This window comes from Centropristis striata, chromosome 23 (genome assembly GCF_030273125.1).
Source record: "Centropristis striata isolate RG_2023a ecotype Rhode Island chromosome 23, C.striata_1.0, whole genome shotgun sequence".
NCBI classification, from domain to species: domain Eukaryota; kingdom Metazoa; phylum Chordata; class Actinopteri; order Perciformes; family Serranidae; genus Centropristis; species Centropristis striata.
The window spans coordinates 28,514,876-28,530,169 of NC_081539.1; the positions used below are offsets into that span (position 1 = coordinate 28,514,876).

At 38.7% G+C, this 15,294-nt stretch overlaps 1 long non-coding RNA gene across 2 annotated transcripts in view; it reads left to right on the forward strand.

The window, feature by feature from the left end:
* LOC131961701 (uncharacterized) overlaps nt 1–15,004 on the forward strand; it is a 60,258-nt gene extending 45,254 nt beyond the window's left edge. The window contains exons 4-5 of one of the 2 annotated variants that reach the window (XR_009389878.1): nt 4,803–4,953; nt 14,049–15,004. This is a non-coding gene — a long non-coding RNA (uncharacterized LOC131961701). Of the gene's footprint in view, nt 1–4,802; nt 4,954–8,830; nt 8,910–14,048 lie in introns of those variants that run through there. The other variant, XR_009389879.1, reaches the window with a different exon arrangement.
* Nucleotides 15,005–15,294: the final 290 nt, after the last annotated feature.

Here is a 15,294-nt window from a genome sequence, read left to right on the forward strand (position 1 = left end):
GTTTTTTATATGAAATTTGATTTTGCATGTCTGCACTATTTAGTTATATATTGTATGTTTATAAGCCTTGCTGGTTCCTAATTTAATGTTAAAGCAAAACATGTTTGGTATATATTAAAAGGTTTATTTGTTCAATGTTGGCGCGCAATTTTATTCAAGTTTTAAATTTTGGCCCATTGTGTATTTGAGTTTGACACCCCTGCTCTACGACCTCCTCCCTCAACAAAGCCCCCTGACTTCTTCTTTGGTTCATAATTCATTATATTTAGCAAAACCTCTCCGGCCTTCTCCAACGATGCCCTAGGCCTTTTTGCCTCCAAAATCCGGCCTTCTGTCAGAAATCTTGGCGTGATTTTCGACAGTGCCTTCAAGTTGGAGCAGCAGGTTAGTGCAGTAGTTAGAATAACCTTGAGAGAGAGTCATTCATGCCTTCATCACATCACAACTGGACTATTGCAATGCTATCTACAAATCTACACCGGCATGTATCAATTGCAGCTTGGCCGCCTGCAGTTGGTCCAGAACTCAGCTGCCCGATCACATCACCCCGGTCCTCGCGTCGCTCTGCTGGCTCGCCATCCGTCACTGCATTGTCTACAAACTTCTTTTTTTTTTTTTTTTTTCTTAATATTTTTATAAGGAGGTAACGCACATTAGAACAGGAACCAATGTTATAATTACATGGAGTATCACATCAAATCCACATCACAATTGAAAATATAAACATATCGATACAATAGAAATACTGTGCATCATGAAGAATGAAGAGCAAGACATACGGTCTGCCTCCTAGGATGTTTTCTTATTTTATATTTATGGCCCAATAGGAACATGATTGGGTGACTAACAAACAAATGTGTAAATCAAAAAATAATAATAATTTTAAAACAGTTAAAAAATAAGGTGAAAATAAATAAATAATAATAATAATAATAATAAATAAATAAGTAACTGAGGATTCTTGTATGTAATAAGTAAATAAGTGTTTTAGCTACAGGATGTAGACAAAATACAAGGGAAGCCCAAAGAAGAAAAACAAACAAAAAAATAATAATAAAATAAAATAAAATAAAATAAAATAAATAAATAAGAAGAAGAAGAGAAACAAAGAGAGGAGGTGGGGGTCCATCAATCAGTAGGTATAGAGTGAAGAGAGTGAAAGAAATTTAAAAAGGGAAGCCACTTGTTATAGAATTTATCAGAGTTACCTTTCACTGAATATCTGATCTTCTCCAGCTTTAGAAAAGACATGGTGTCATTGAGCCACTGAGTGCTCGATGGAGCTTTAGTTGACTTCCAGTGAAGAAGAAGATTGCGTCTTGCCAGTAAGGAAGTAAAAGCTAAAATATCTAATTGGTTAGAAGTAAACCGGATGTGGTCTTCTGGGAGCCCGTCTACAAACTTCTGACTGTTTACAAATCCCTCCATGGTCCGGCCCCTACGTACCTGTCTGACCTTCTGCACCACCACACCCCCTCCAGAGCCCTACGGTCAGCTGACCAGCTGCTGTTGGAGGTGCCCAGGTCCAGGTTTAAAACAAGGGGCGACAGAGCCTCTGCAGTAGCAGCCCCCCCCCAGACTCTGGAGCTGCCTCCCCCTCCACATCAGTGCAGCGCAGTCCCTGAATGAGTCACACTAGAAGACCCACCTCTTTACTCTTGCCTTCGATTAACTTTTTCCTCTTGCAAATGCTAGGGAATAGCGTCCCCTTGTAATCCCTCAGTTCCTTTAAAATGATCCCTTCTCCTTTGCTTTGTTTTAACTCTTTTAGGCCTTTATGTCTTTTAACCCTCTTTGTTTCTTTCACCTTTGTCAATCCTGTATTTTATTACACTTTATGCACTTTTATGTGAAGCACTTTGGTGTGACTCAGTCGTCTGTAAATGTGCTATGGAAATAAAATTTGACTTGACTTGATAATTACTACAATCGCTAGTAATTACCACTTTTGATCCACTTGCTGAAACAACTGATGCTGGTGTTGCTATTGGGAGGACAATCTCATTGTGGTTTAATGGTAAATGGTAAATGGACTGCACTTATATAGCGATTTTATCCAAAGCGCTTTACCACCGACCTTCTGATCAGTGGGTGACCGCCCCACCAACTGAGCCACAGAACTCAAGTTTGTTATTGTAATTGTCTTTTTTAAGTTATTTGTCTGTCCTTTCAGCCTTATTGTTGTTTTGTATCTCTTTGCAGCTCTTTTGCATGTCTCTGTAGTTGCGGCTCAGTTGGTAGAGTCGGTTGGCCCCCATCCCTGACCGTCGCAGCCTACATGTCGAAGTATCCTTGAGCAAGATACTGAACCCCAAATTGCTCCCGATGCTGTGTTCATCGGTGTGTGAATGAATTCCCAATGGTGGCAGATGGCACCGTTTAGGGTAGCCTCTGCCACCAGTATGAATGTGTGTGTGAAAGGTTGAATGAGCGCAGTCTGTAGTGTAAAGCGCTTTGAGTGGTCGCAAAGCGACTAGAAAAGCGCTATATAAGTACAGGTCCATTTACCATTTACCATCTTAGTCTTTTTGGTGTTTTTGAGTCTCTTCCTGGTTGGTATGTGTCTCTTTGGGAGGCATTTTTGAGGTGAAGGCCAGTCTGACACTTTGGGCTCCTGGGCCTGTGCCCTGTAGGCTCATTGGGAATCTATCAATGACCCTAACCCTAAGCAACGCATACACTTTACCAACTTTAATGGAAAGTTTCAAATTTTCCTCCAACTTTTGCCATCAGTCTGATTTAAGATATTATAATCACAGCTCTGACCTGTTTGTGTCCGCCTCTGTTGTTGCTGGACTTTGTTGTTGTTTTTGCGTTCTACTAAAGACAGCATCTTTGCCAAAACGTTGCAATGTCACAGGACTGTTTTGACTGACCCGTCCAACTGGTGTGGACACTCACAATAACTACAACAGAACCGCTTGGCACAGTTTCCGTCAGGGCTGGATTTTGCCCTCGGACCTGTCTAGCCTACTTTCACAAGAGCAAAGCCCGTCTGTCATAATGTGTTACAGTGAATGATGGCCTTTCTGTTTTTCTGCTGCAATATTGGAGGAGCGCTTTTTTTCCCTCTTGTACTTAAAGACCTCTTCATGTGACAGGACCAAACAAGGGGTGTATTTGACTTCCCAATCCATGCTCATTTATGCAGCCTAACCTCTATTTCTCTCAACTATAAATAACCAAAAACGCTCCCTAATGGAGTAATTTACACACACCCTGCCAAAGCCATTGACAGGACTCTCTCCTATGGCAAATGTCTGGCATTTAGCAAATCAATGACATGAGTTATGAAGAGGAGCCGGGGCCTTCGCTGCCTCTCCATTCTTCTCAATAACAAAAGAGGAAGTGCATTAAAAACTAGCATTGATGGGTTGTTGGGAGTTGCAGTCAATGAGCTCTCAGAGTTTAAAATTAAAAGGCTCTTAGGGTGAAAATTGTTTTCTCTGGCCATCCGTCATGTCGTGAAGGGTCTTTTTCATAGTGATTAATTAGAAACTAAAAGGGTAAAAGGAGGAGGGGGGGTTAGAAATCCAGTTGTTGTAAAATCCTGGTGTACTTATCCTGCCCAGTTGTGAGTTAATGACACCAGGTTTCGCCTTGACTAAGTGTTATTGCTGCAGTCCATAATTTCATCTTGAAAATGGGCAGGGGAGTGGATCTTCCTTATAGTAATTGAGTATTGATTTGAAAATAAACAGCAGCGAGACTCCCACCCAACTGACAGACCCATCTTTCGGATGGAATCGACAATAAATGGGCCCCTGGTTGGAGGGAAAGTTATGGATCAGGATGATACAGTCAAGCGCGCCTCTCCCCCTGCGATCTCTCTTCCAATATATATTGGATTTTAGATAACCCATTTACGAGCCCTGTCATCTAAAACCTATAGTTTTGAGCAGGCGGATGATAAGTTAAGGCCGGGACTTTGCACAGATCTTACACTCCTGCAGCCCCAGATGTATTTATTTAATGCATGTATCACAGAGGAAACGCTATCTGCTACAAAACTGCAACCTGACTAAAATGAAACCAGATCCCAAGGCAGCGTTAAGCAAATGTTTGATGTCAAACATAATGTATGCTCTCATAAATGCAAATCTGTCTCGCCGTGGGCAAATACCTTTATCTGACTGTGAGGGGGAGAGAGTGGTAATGGTTCAACAGCTCAGTGAATCGACATAATACGAGGAGTCTAACACTTATGTCGGGGCGGCCGTTAACCTCGGCGTAATCACTGTTGAACTGCGTTCACGCGCCTAACACTTCCCCTCCGGAGGCCCCCGCTCGGCGCTAACGACATACAAATGTGCTATTCGTTTTCATTAGCCACCACTTCACTTTTGATTCAGGGGAAACAGTGGAGCTGCGTGGTGGTGGAGGTGGTGGAGGAGGGGAGGTCAACGTGGAGGAGTAACACGGTGCTTTGCCAAATGACCTCTAGGTTCCTATCAGGCTGCAGAGCAGATTAACAGAGAGATACGGGGCTCAGTTAATTTCACAGGCTGCCCTCAGAGTGCTAGAGGTGATGTCGCCACTGTGCTATTGTATTGTCATTCACACCTGCCTAATGACTCCTGATTATCATTCACATGCTAATGCTTCATTTGTTATCGGTGCGACCCGCGTCAGGAGCATTATGAACCGTTATCTATATTTATCTTGTCAATTATTGATTGCCTTTTCCCCCTGCACGTCATTATTAATTTGATGTGCTGTGTCAAACTCACTGTTAATCATATTTAAACAGATATGGGGAGATAAAAATCAATTTTCCATTATCCTTGAGTTTTTTTTTCCAGGTTTTTTTTTTCATATCCATCCGGCTCTGCGGAGGGGACTTGAGAGATCGGCTATGCATGACTGAGCAGATCCAGAGTAAATAATCATCTAATTTGAGCTTAATGGGAAAGCAGTAAAAAGATGGAAGTGGTGTCTGGAGTTTTTCTCAAGGTAAGATTATATAATGTAGTGTCGCTGACAGATGTTTCACTGAGCTGCTGTTATGGTATTTACCCAGGGCTTATCACTTTATGAGTGCTGCTTCTGGATCCATGTTACAGACAATCATGACGGAGATGTGCCTGTTATCTCCAGCATCAGCCAAACTCTTTATAAGGCAGCAGTTATATCCAAGCAGTGTTACAACATATACAGGAGTGGTGTACAACAACGGTTCCAAAGATGTTAGAAAAACAGACAGACAATATAATTAACGTTATTGTTTATTGTAAATATACACCCATCCTGAATTTGATGCCTGCAACACATTCCAAAAAGGTTGGCAAACATGTTTGCCTCTGTTAGGGCTGGGCGATATGGCCCTAAAAGAATATCACGATATTTCAGGCTATTTTTGTGATAACGATATTCTTGACGATATTACGAAATACTTAAAAAGATAAAGATTTAGTCTGTATAAATAAATAAAAATGTGAAACGTAGTGTGAAGTGCAAATCTCAACAGTTGCCAAATACAAAAGAAATTACTCTTGACTCTTGAGTATGAGCAAATGATAAAAATAACCATTTAGGGGTTCCTGGGGCATATTTTAATGACATTTTGTAAAGGAGAATAAAGGTTCAAGTATGTTTTTTTAAGGCATCTTATTTTGAAAGTCTTCTAAGTTCTGTGGTGGATTCTGTTAACACATTGTGCTCTTATTTTGAAAGGTGCATGTGTTTAGCAACAGAGAGTAAGTAGCTTTTTGTGATTAAAACAACTTTAATTGTTAGCCTTACGCCACTACATCAAGGACAAGGAATGTTGCCAATATCATGATATGCATTTTTTTTGTAACCATAAAAAAACAACAACGATATTATCATGAACGATACGATATGGCACACCCCTAGCCTCTGGCACTTTTTCTTTTAATAAGCAACGGTTAAGGGACTGAGGACTCTAATTGTTGAAGGTTTTCAAAGTTGAATTCTTTCCCGTTCTTGTTTGATATAAAAAGTAACTGGCTCAACAGTTCGGTGTCTCCGTTGATGTATTTTGCATTTCAATGTGCCACACATTTTCAATGGGAGACAGGTCTGGACTGCAGGCAGGCCTGTCTAGTATCTGCACTCGTTTCCTTTAAAGCCATGCTGCTGTAACACGTGCAGAATGTGTCTCGATATTGTCTTGCTGAGATAAGCAGGGACGTCCCTGGAAAAGACGTCTGGGTGGCTGCATGTGTTGCTCCAAAACCTGTATGTACCTTCCAGATGTGAAAGTTACCCATAATGCCATGGGCACTAACACACATCCATACCATCACAGATATATTGACTTTTGATTTTTGCACAGGCAACAGTCTGGACTGTCCTGTTCCTCTTTAGCCCAGAGGACATAATGTTCAGAATTTCCAAAACCAGTTTGAAATGTGGACTCATCAGACCAAACCACACTTGTCCATTTTGTGTCAGCAGCGTTTCTGGATATTGTTGATTTTTTGAATGGCAGTCTTAACTTGTGATTAACTGTGTTTTCTGAAGGGTTCCTGAGCCCATATAGTCATGTTCTTTAGACCAGTGCTTCTCAACCTTTTTAAGGTCACGACCCCCAATTAAACATGCATGTTGTCCGCGACCCCCGCTCACTGAACAGAATCTCACGTGCACAGTTCAGATCATACAAACTCAGTTGATACGACGAATTTTGGACAAATAATGAAGCAGAGAACAACTAAAACATCTCCCTGTCTGTGCTACTTTGGGATTTGTCAGAAAATACACAAAATGACCCAAAAATTACATAAAATTATGCAAAAAAGGACTCAAATTGACCACAAAATGACAAAAAATGACTAAAAAAAGACACAAATTGACCAAAAAGGAAACAAAATGACCAAAAAAGACACAAATTGACCAAAAAGGAAACAATATGACCAAAAAAGACACAAATTGACCAAAAAGGAAACAATATGACCAAAAAAGACACAAATTGACCACAAAATGATCAAAAAAAGACACAAAATGACCAAAAAAGACACAAAAAGACCAAAAAAGACACAAAATGACCAAAAAAAGACATTAAGTGACCAAAAAGACTAAAACACATGAACACTTTAACACAGTGGAGACAGAGCTGACTTCCAAAATGATTTGGCGACCCCCAGAAATCATCTCGCGACCCCAATTGGGGTCCTGACCCCCAGGTTGAGAATAGCTGCTTTAGACAGTCATGTCTGTTTTAATGCTGTGCCACCTAACAGGTCGAATGAACAGGGATCCAATGTAGGGTTGCAAAATTCCAGGAATTTTCAAAGTTGGAAACCTTCAATGGGAAGTAACAGGAATTTTTGGGATTAAATGAATGATTAAATAAACCGTAAATTTACATAATTGAAGGTTGGCCCATAACATTTTACTTAATAAAATTAAAATTTTATTGGATGATTTTGCATAGATATCTTCTTATGACAAATTGTTTAAATTGTTTATATTTATGTTTGGATATGATACGTTTTGTTTAAATTACCCCCAATTTCCAGTCAATTCCCATAAATTTCCATAATTCCCATGGAAAGTTTCTGATTTGGAATATTTCTAAAATTCTCCTGCCTAACTTCCCATGGAAAGTTTCTGGAAATTTACTGGACATTTTCCACCTCTTTTGCAACCGTAATCCAATGTTCGTTTTCAGCCTTGCCCTTATGTGCAGAGATTTCTCTGAATCTTTTAAAAAGTGCCATAGATTGTAGATGGTGAGATCCCTAAATTCTTTGTAATAGTTTGTTGAGAAACATTGTTATTAAATTATTGGATTACAACCTACACATTTTTTTACAAAGCAGTGAACAGTTTTGGAACATGTTGCTGGCACCAAATTTATAATAAACATATATTTACAAAAATCCATGAAGATGATATGGTAAAAAATGAAATATATGTCTTCGGACAGTTTTTAATTGAATATATGTCAAAAAAGTTAAGCACATTATTACATTCTGTTTTATTTAGGCTTTATTAAGCCCAACTCTTTTTTGGAATCAGGGTTGTAGAAGCATTTCAGAAAAAGAAACAAAACAAGTTTAGTTCTCTTTCTTGTAACAGAAGCAGGACAGAAAGACAAGAAGCCTAAAGAGCTATTACCCAGTGGAAGGTAATGGCGCGAGGCGCAGGAGGATACAAATAGCTGAGGAAGGGCACTTCACCCAGATAATGGGGTTGAAGGATTCTGGCATGGCGAGATTCATGTACAGACAAGGCTCCTTTGATGCAGTGACATTGGAGAGCCCATAAAAGCCATAGTATAAAATACAGAGGCGTTACTCCGAGCTAATGGGATCCCCAGCTTTTTGGAGGCAGATTTAGCATAGCCTGACATGGGCGACACAGAAACACTAATTGGATACACCTACCTGGGTTCAATAAATGAACACAAGGGGATCCATCAGAGGGAATAGAGTTCAGACGGGGGTGCTTTAGCAACTGTGAAGAAATGGTGGGTGTAACACTGAGCTTGCTGCACACATCAGCAGCAAAAGATTACAACTAAAAAAAGCTGAAACATGCACTGAAATAACATTGATGCAACATTTAAAAGAATGGATACCCACTCATCCCATAAATCATTAAAGTTCAGTTTTGTCATTTCTTCACACTGTATATATATATATATATATATTTAATAAATTATACAGTGTAAAGAAGTAGTTTAATGTACAAGTACAGCATAAATCTTTTAGTAATAAGTGTTCAGCATGTAGTTGCTAAGAGGTAAAGGCACTGACTCACACATACTCTCAAGTTGTGTCGGAAATGATTCCTCAGCTGTTAGATGTGTTGGACGTAATGGTAAGTACCAGACTAATTGGCATTTTTATTCATCTTCGAGGAAACATGAATGTCTGTCACCTACCAGTCTTCACAACACTAAAGTCAGTATAAAGTTGGAATATCTAAGTTTTCAGACACAATCCTCTGTTAATTGTGGTTTCATTTCCATTGTGATATGTTTGGAAGAGATTGATAAATAAAGTTTTGAGAAGAAATATACTTTAGCTGTCAATAATATATCACATTGTCATTATCATTTCATGGAAAGAGGTAAAAATATACACTACCGGTCAAAAGTTTTAGAACACCCCAATTTTTCCAGTTTTTTATTGAAATTCAAGCAGTTTAAGTCAAATGAACAGCTTGAAAGGGTACAAAGGTAAGTGGTGAACTGCCAGAGGTAAATAAAAAAAGGTAAGCTTAACCAAAACTGAAAAATAATGTACATTTCAGAATTATACAAGAAGGCCTTTTTCAGGGAAAAAGAAATGGGTTAACAACTTAACTCTATGGAGTCTTGGGCTATTTTGTCCATTTTTGAAATCTTTTCATGTCTTTGTAAGTCATTTGGTGTCTTTTTGTGTCTTTTTTTGGTCATTTTGTGTCCTTTCCCCATTTTGTGTCTTTTGGTGTCTTTTTTTTTGTCATTTTGTGTCTTTTTTTAGTCCTTTAGTCCAACATAAAATGTGATTTTCAATCTTTTTTTAACTTTCAAAACACTATCATGCTCAATAAAGAATTTTAAATGTTGCAAATGTGCATTCATTTCAGAGTACACTGAGACATTAAACTGCATCATTTTAAATTAAATTCTCGAAAAGTTGGTGTGTTCTAAAACTTTTGACCAGTAGTGTATATCTATGATTCCAACCTTATTGGTGACCTTGTATGTATGACATGTCACTACAACCTCAAAACAAATGAAACATGGTATATTTAAGGAGGTGTGTCATGCTGAAAGACATGAGTGATATTGGGAAACAATGTCAACTAATCAGATCAGTTGATCGGCTGATTTGAACCTTACAGTATGAGACGGTTGCAGTGATGAACCCATCAGTTCACACAGAATAACAATGGCGGCAGACTGGTGATTTAGCTGTGGATTCCTAATGAGTCTAACATTCCTCGTGTAGGAACCCTGTCTCACACATCTGCTGTTGGACAAATGAAACATATATGATTTATCAGACACACAGGAGACTGAGGTTTGATTCTCCCTGTCTGCATCCAGCCAGACACTATTTAGTGATGCTGTCAGAAAAGCTCTTTAGACGGACTAATCTTTGGCCCGCTGACAGCTGTGTCCTCTTCCAAAATGAACACAGATTCCCTCAGACCAGCTTCTCCTCCGGCTCAGATCAATATGGCTCTGATAAGCCAGGACACCTTCCAGAAGCTGCAGGGCCCGAGGAAGGCCTCTGACATATCATGATTTGGGCTTTAATTACTTGGCACATGCAGCTGACTCTAATGCATGTAGAAGTGTGTGTGTGTGTGTGTGTTTGTGTATGTGTGTGTGTCTGTGTATGTGTATGTATTTAAGGATGTATGTGCGTGCATGGCGGTTATCAATGTGATAGATTATGGTACATATACACTTGGTGTAATAAACTTGGACTTGCATCTCATGTATGAGCAGCCATATAGCCAAACTTGATTTGATTTATTTCATGCTCCTGAACTGTTAATATACCATAAACTGTATGCATTTTTATATCATGAAAACCCCCAGTAACATTCAGTGATGATGATTGAGTGATATGATTTTTTTTAACAACTTCTGTGACACAGCTTATATTTTTTTGACATTCAAATTACAAGTACAAATTTTAATTTGGAAGAAAATCAGAGTAATACATTTAACATAGTATTGTATTTAAGTGTTAATTCTTTTTTAAGTTAAATGTTGATGTGTAAATCATCTGTTGACTTTCATGCTGAGTGATTTCAGATGACCTAATAATAATAATAATAATAATGATAATAATAATATACTACAGTATAATATAATATGTCATTCTCAGGTGGAACTCATAGAAAGCTAGCCTCGCTAACGCCAAACTATATCACAAATGAGATATAGTCCAGAGACCACCTATTCATTTTTAGCCACTAACGGGGCTAGTTGGTAGATTAGGCTTTTGCCAAATCCTGTTGGAATCAAGGCTAAAACATCCTTTTTGGTGGTAAAGCAAAATGTTGCTCTTCTTTTAAAATAAACTTTGGCTCTAAACTATCTAGAACACCGTCTACCGCTAGATCCAAAGAGAGCTTGGCGTCTGCTGCAGCCATGTTGGATCTGTAAGCAAACCACAAGCTTCCGTCTGTCCAATAGTACGCGTCATCATCTTGCCGTCCCTCCCCGTTCTGTGATTGGATACCAAAAGCAGGGTTAAGAATCTGCCATGGAAACCATGCCGCCTTTCGAAACGAAATAGAGCGTGCAAGGCTAATAGGCTAATAGAAAGCCAAATTGGGTGGGAATCACACATTAAATCTTTAAAAATGTATTGTATTTCAAAAGCATAACTAAAGTTCTTTGTGTAAAATATTACTGATACTGGGCTACACACCCAGGGGCTGAAGATTAACAGATACACTTCTAGTGGGTCATAAGTGATGATTGAGAGCAATTATTTCTGAGTCTAGCCATAGTTTTTCTTTTTCTTTTTAAAATCCTACTCATTGTGCCTTTAACGTAATTGCCTAACTTCAGCTGAAGTTTGTCTTGAAATTTGGAATTTTTCCCAACTTTACGTTGTAAAATTAGACAGCGGAATGTATTTAGGCGTAGAACATATTTGTATTGCTCCTCTGTTGGAGTTCAGCCTGCATAACTTCAGCACCCAAGTGTGTCATGACCGCTGTCCAGGGTGCTGATCCTGCGGCAGCCAAGAGTGCTGGAGCTGTCTGAGGGTTCTGACCGCCGATGCAGATAAATATAATGTGTCAATAAACAAACAAGACATGAAGATGGATTAAGGCATTAACTGTCCTTTTTTTTTTTTTTTTGAGATTTTAAGAAAGTAAAAACCTAAACAAATCCAGTCTGGATCATTTTAGTGAAAAGTTATAACCTTATCTGACCTCTCTGGAGCAACTGAACTATATCTGCATAACTTAAAACCAGAGAATATATAAACATTATACTATATCTCATATTACCAGCCAGAAAATACTAATCTATGTGTGTCCAGATCACATATTTCAGGCCCATTCCATGTCTTCTTCCTCTCAAATTGACACATGCAAACACAAATTATTATGATGTTGATACAGTCTACAGTAAACACTGTACTGTATGTTTTTCTAAGGGTCTGAGTGAGGACTTTGTCCATCCTCCCGAGCCCTGGCATACATGATCCTTCTCAGCGGACACATATTTAATTTGTTATCTCCGCAGCACGCTGCAGGCCTCTGGCTAGCATGGTGGAATGGGAAATAAATGACACAGAGGGGAGTGGGCCCGTCACTCTGCCAGCCCACAGGCCCTCACATAAATAGCTTTTAACATAGGGATCAATAATGTTAAGTTGTGATTAAATAGATTATTACATTCAAAATTAGCCACCCCAGGGGCTAACACATGTTTATGGAATAACTAAAGGAGAGCTGCTGCACTCTCTTAGTCTTTAAAGGAGAGCGTGCAGATGTTATTATTTAAGATGTCTGGAATATGCCAGTTAGTTTCAAAGGGAAATCATACAGTGTGTGGAGAAGAGATTCAACATGTCTCTTATAGCTCTAAACCTGTTTACGCCTTGATGACTGAAAATTGTCTTTCGTCATACTGAATGCTTCTTTAACTTGATCACTCAGTATGGTGTCTCTCAAAGGTCAGTTTTATGGCATTACTTTTCTGTTTCTGATGCTCCCCTTGGACCAAATCCTTGTCAGCAAGGATCACTTTAAAAGTACATTTACTCAAGTACTGTATAGTACTTAAAGGTCTCATTATTGTAAAAGTGAGATGTCCATCTCTGTTTTGATTAGAAAGCAGGTCAGTAACACTTTATTTAAAGAGCTGTGGTACTATAAAAATACTGTGAAAGCATGCAATAACTGTGCCTTTAAATGAGCCATCACATCTTCGGTGACTTTGTGATGTCACAACTATACTTATACTAGTTGGAAAAAAACATTTTATACCTCTTTCCATGAAAATTATTATGAAAATGTGATTTATTCTTGGCAGATAAAGTGTATATCTTCTGAAAACTTTATTTGTCAATCTCTTCCAAACATATCACAATGGAAATGAAAAGCCACAATTCACAAAGGATTCTGTCTAAAAACAAAATTATTCCAACTTTATGGGCGACAGTGTATATATAGACAGAAAGTGCTACAGAGCGATTTCAGTCATTCCCCTGCTGCAATGACAGTGCAAAAGCACTGAGAGCGCAGATGTGGAAGACCCAGAAACACTGACCAATCAGAGCAGACTGGGCTTTTTCTGGAGGGGGTCTTAAAGGGACAGGCACTATTGGTTTATTCAGGTAGACAGAATAAGAAAAGTATTTTTTTTTCAACATAACGCATACAAACATGATTTAATAGAAACCCAAAATACAAGTATTAACATGAAAATTAGCATAATATGTCCCTGTTAAGTCCAAATGGGAGGTAGTTTTACTCCACAGTCGTTGATTATTTCTATTTGATGTTACTTTATGGGAAACTTTTTGCTCCACTATATTAATTTGATATTTTTAAACAACTAAACAAATATGATTGATTATGCTTTGCAGCAATATATGAAGTAATTACCATTAGCCCTACATTTACCATCTGCAACATTAAAGAGACATGTAGCTGATCCCAGCTGACATTGGGTGAGAGGCAGGGTACTCCCTGAACACATCACCAGACTTTCACAGGGCTCACACATAGAGACAGACAGTCATTCACACTCACATTCACACATACTGGCAATTAAGAGTCACCTAACACAAAACACATGTGTTGCATCCACTGCTCCTACAAGATAAACCTGGAAGCCTGTTAGCTTACACTGAGATTTCAGCTTAAAATTTGCATGTGCTATTTGACTCCAACTAGATTTTCAGTGGGCAACTTAAAGGGATTGGCCTAACAAAATGTATTTGTGTTTTTTGTTCAAATATTTAAAAAAAACATTTTATCCCTGTCTTTTTACTGATGTAATTGATCTTGATCCAATATATACCTGCTTGTAATTTGAGATCCACAAAGGCAGCTTAGCTGGTGGTAACTTTATTAAAACGTGACCAGGATTTATTGTGTTTTTTTAGGGTCCTATGTTGAAACACATGACCTTTTGGAGCACAGGACCTTGGAACATAGAGCAAACAACAAAGGCTTTGGAAAATCTTGATGAGTTCAGGTGAGGTAGTCATGCTTTTGATCATCTCCTATGAAAACCTAGTTTTGCAATTTTATAATGGGAGCAAAAATAACATAATAAGATTTTAAAAGGTTGTTTCATATATTTTCCCCCTTGTATTCTTGAAGTGTGATTTCGCTGATAGTTGGGATATCTGATGTTTTTTCCTCACACTTCTTATTCTTTTACATGTTTTGTACATGCGGACTGTGCCTATCACATCTCACAGGTTGTTTTCATTGAAGCACTTTGTGCTTTGTTTTACCAACAGACCCTGAGTAGAGCATGGGTCCATTCTTACAAAACTGAAACTAAATTTGTTTTACAACGCCTAATCCATTTCTGACATCTGCTTATTCTTCCAGCATAATAGGACCCCCGATCCCTTTTTTTTCTGTGTGTACATGTGTGTGTGTGAGACAGAGAGAGCAAGAGCTGCTACCCCTCAGCCTTTGCCAAATCCATTTGACTTCACACAAAAGTTAATTTATTAAATCTTTAATAGGCCCTTTTATTATGTATGCTTATAAAGATCCTAATAGAGATGTAAGGTAATGAAATTCTGCTTTCCTAAAAAGCTCATGAATCTCCATAACTTTGTTATTTCAAAGAAAACCTGTTCCGATTGAGTCAGATGTTTTATTTACATAAAGTGTTCATTCAGTTTAATTAACTAAATATGATTTATCTTGCTTCCCCCAGCTTCCAACACACCCTTTATAAAGATACAGTATTGTTTAGTAGCAGAATTTTTAATAAAGGTAATTACAGAAATGCTGGAGTTGTAGTTTCTTGCGTTTCCACGGGTGTAAAAAACATGGTGGTGCTGCTTGCTACAGGTGATACTTCACTAACTGATCAAACTTCTTCTCAGAAGGCCTCAAATGGACCAAAATAGCTCCGATATCACGTGTGCTGGAAGTGGAGGAGAGGTGGTGCGGCATAATGGGAAGTTTTCATAGAGGAGAGTTGGTGTGCTGATAAGTGGCAGATAGAGGTTTTACACTTGGCCGGAGCATATCGGTAATAGCTCCAGGAGCAGCAGTGTATTGACTCCAGTCAAGGAGATGGAGGAGGGAAAGAGGAAACATTTCTGTCTGCAGTTTGAAGAGGGTGACTCCCAGCTCTGGAAGAGTGCAGGTCTTCAGGGAGGA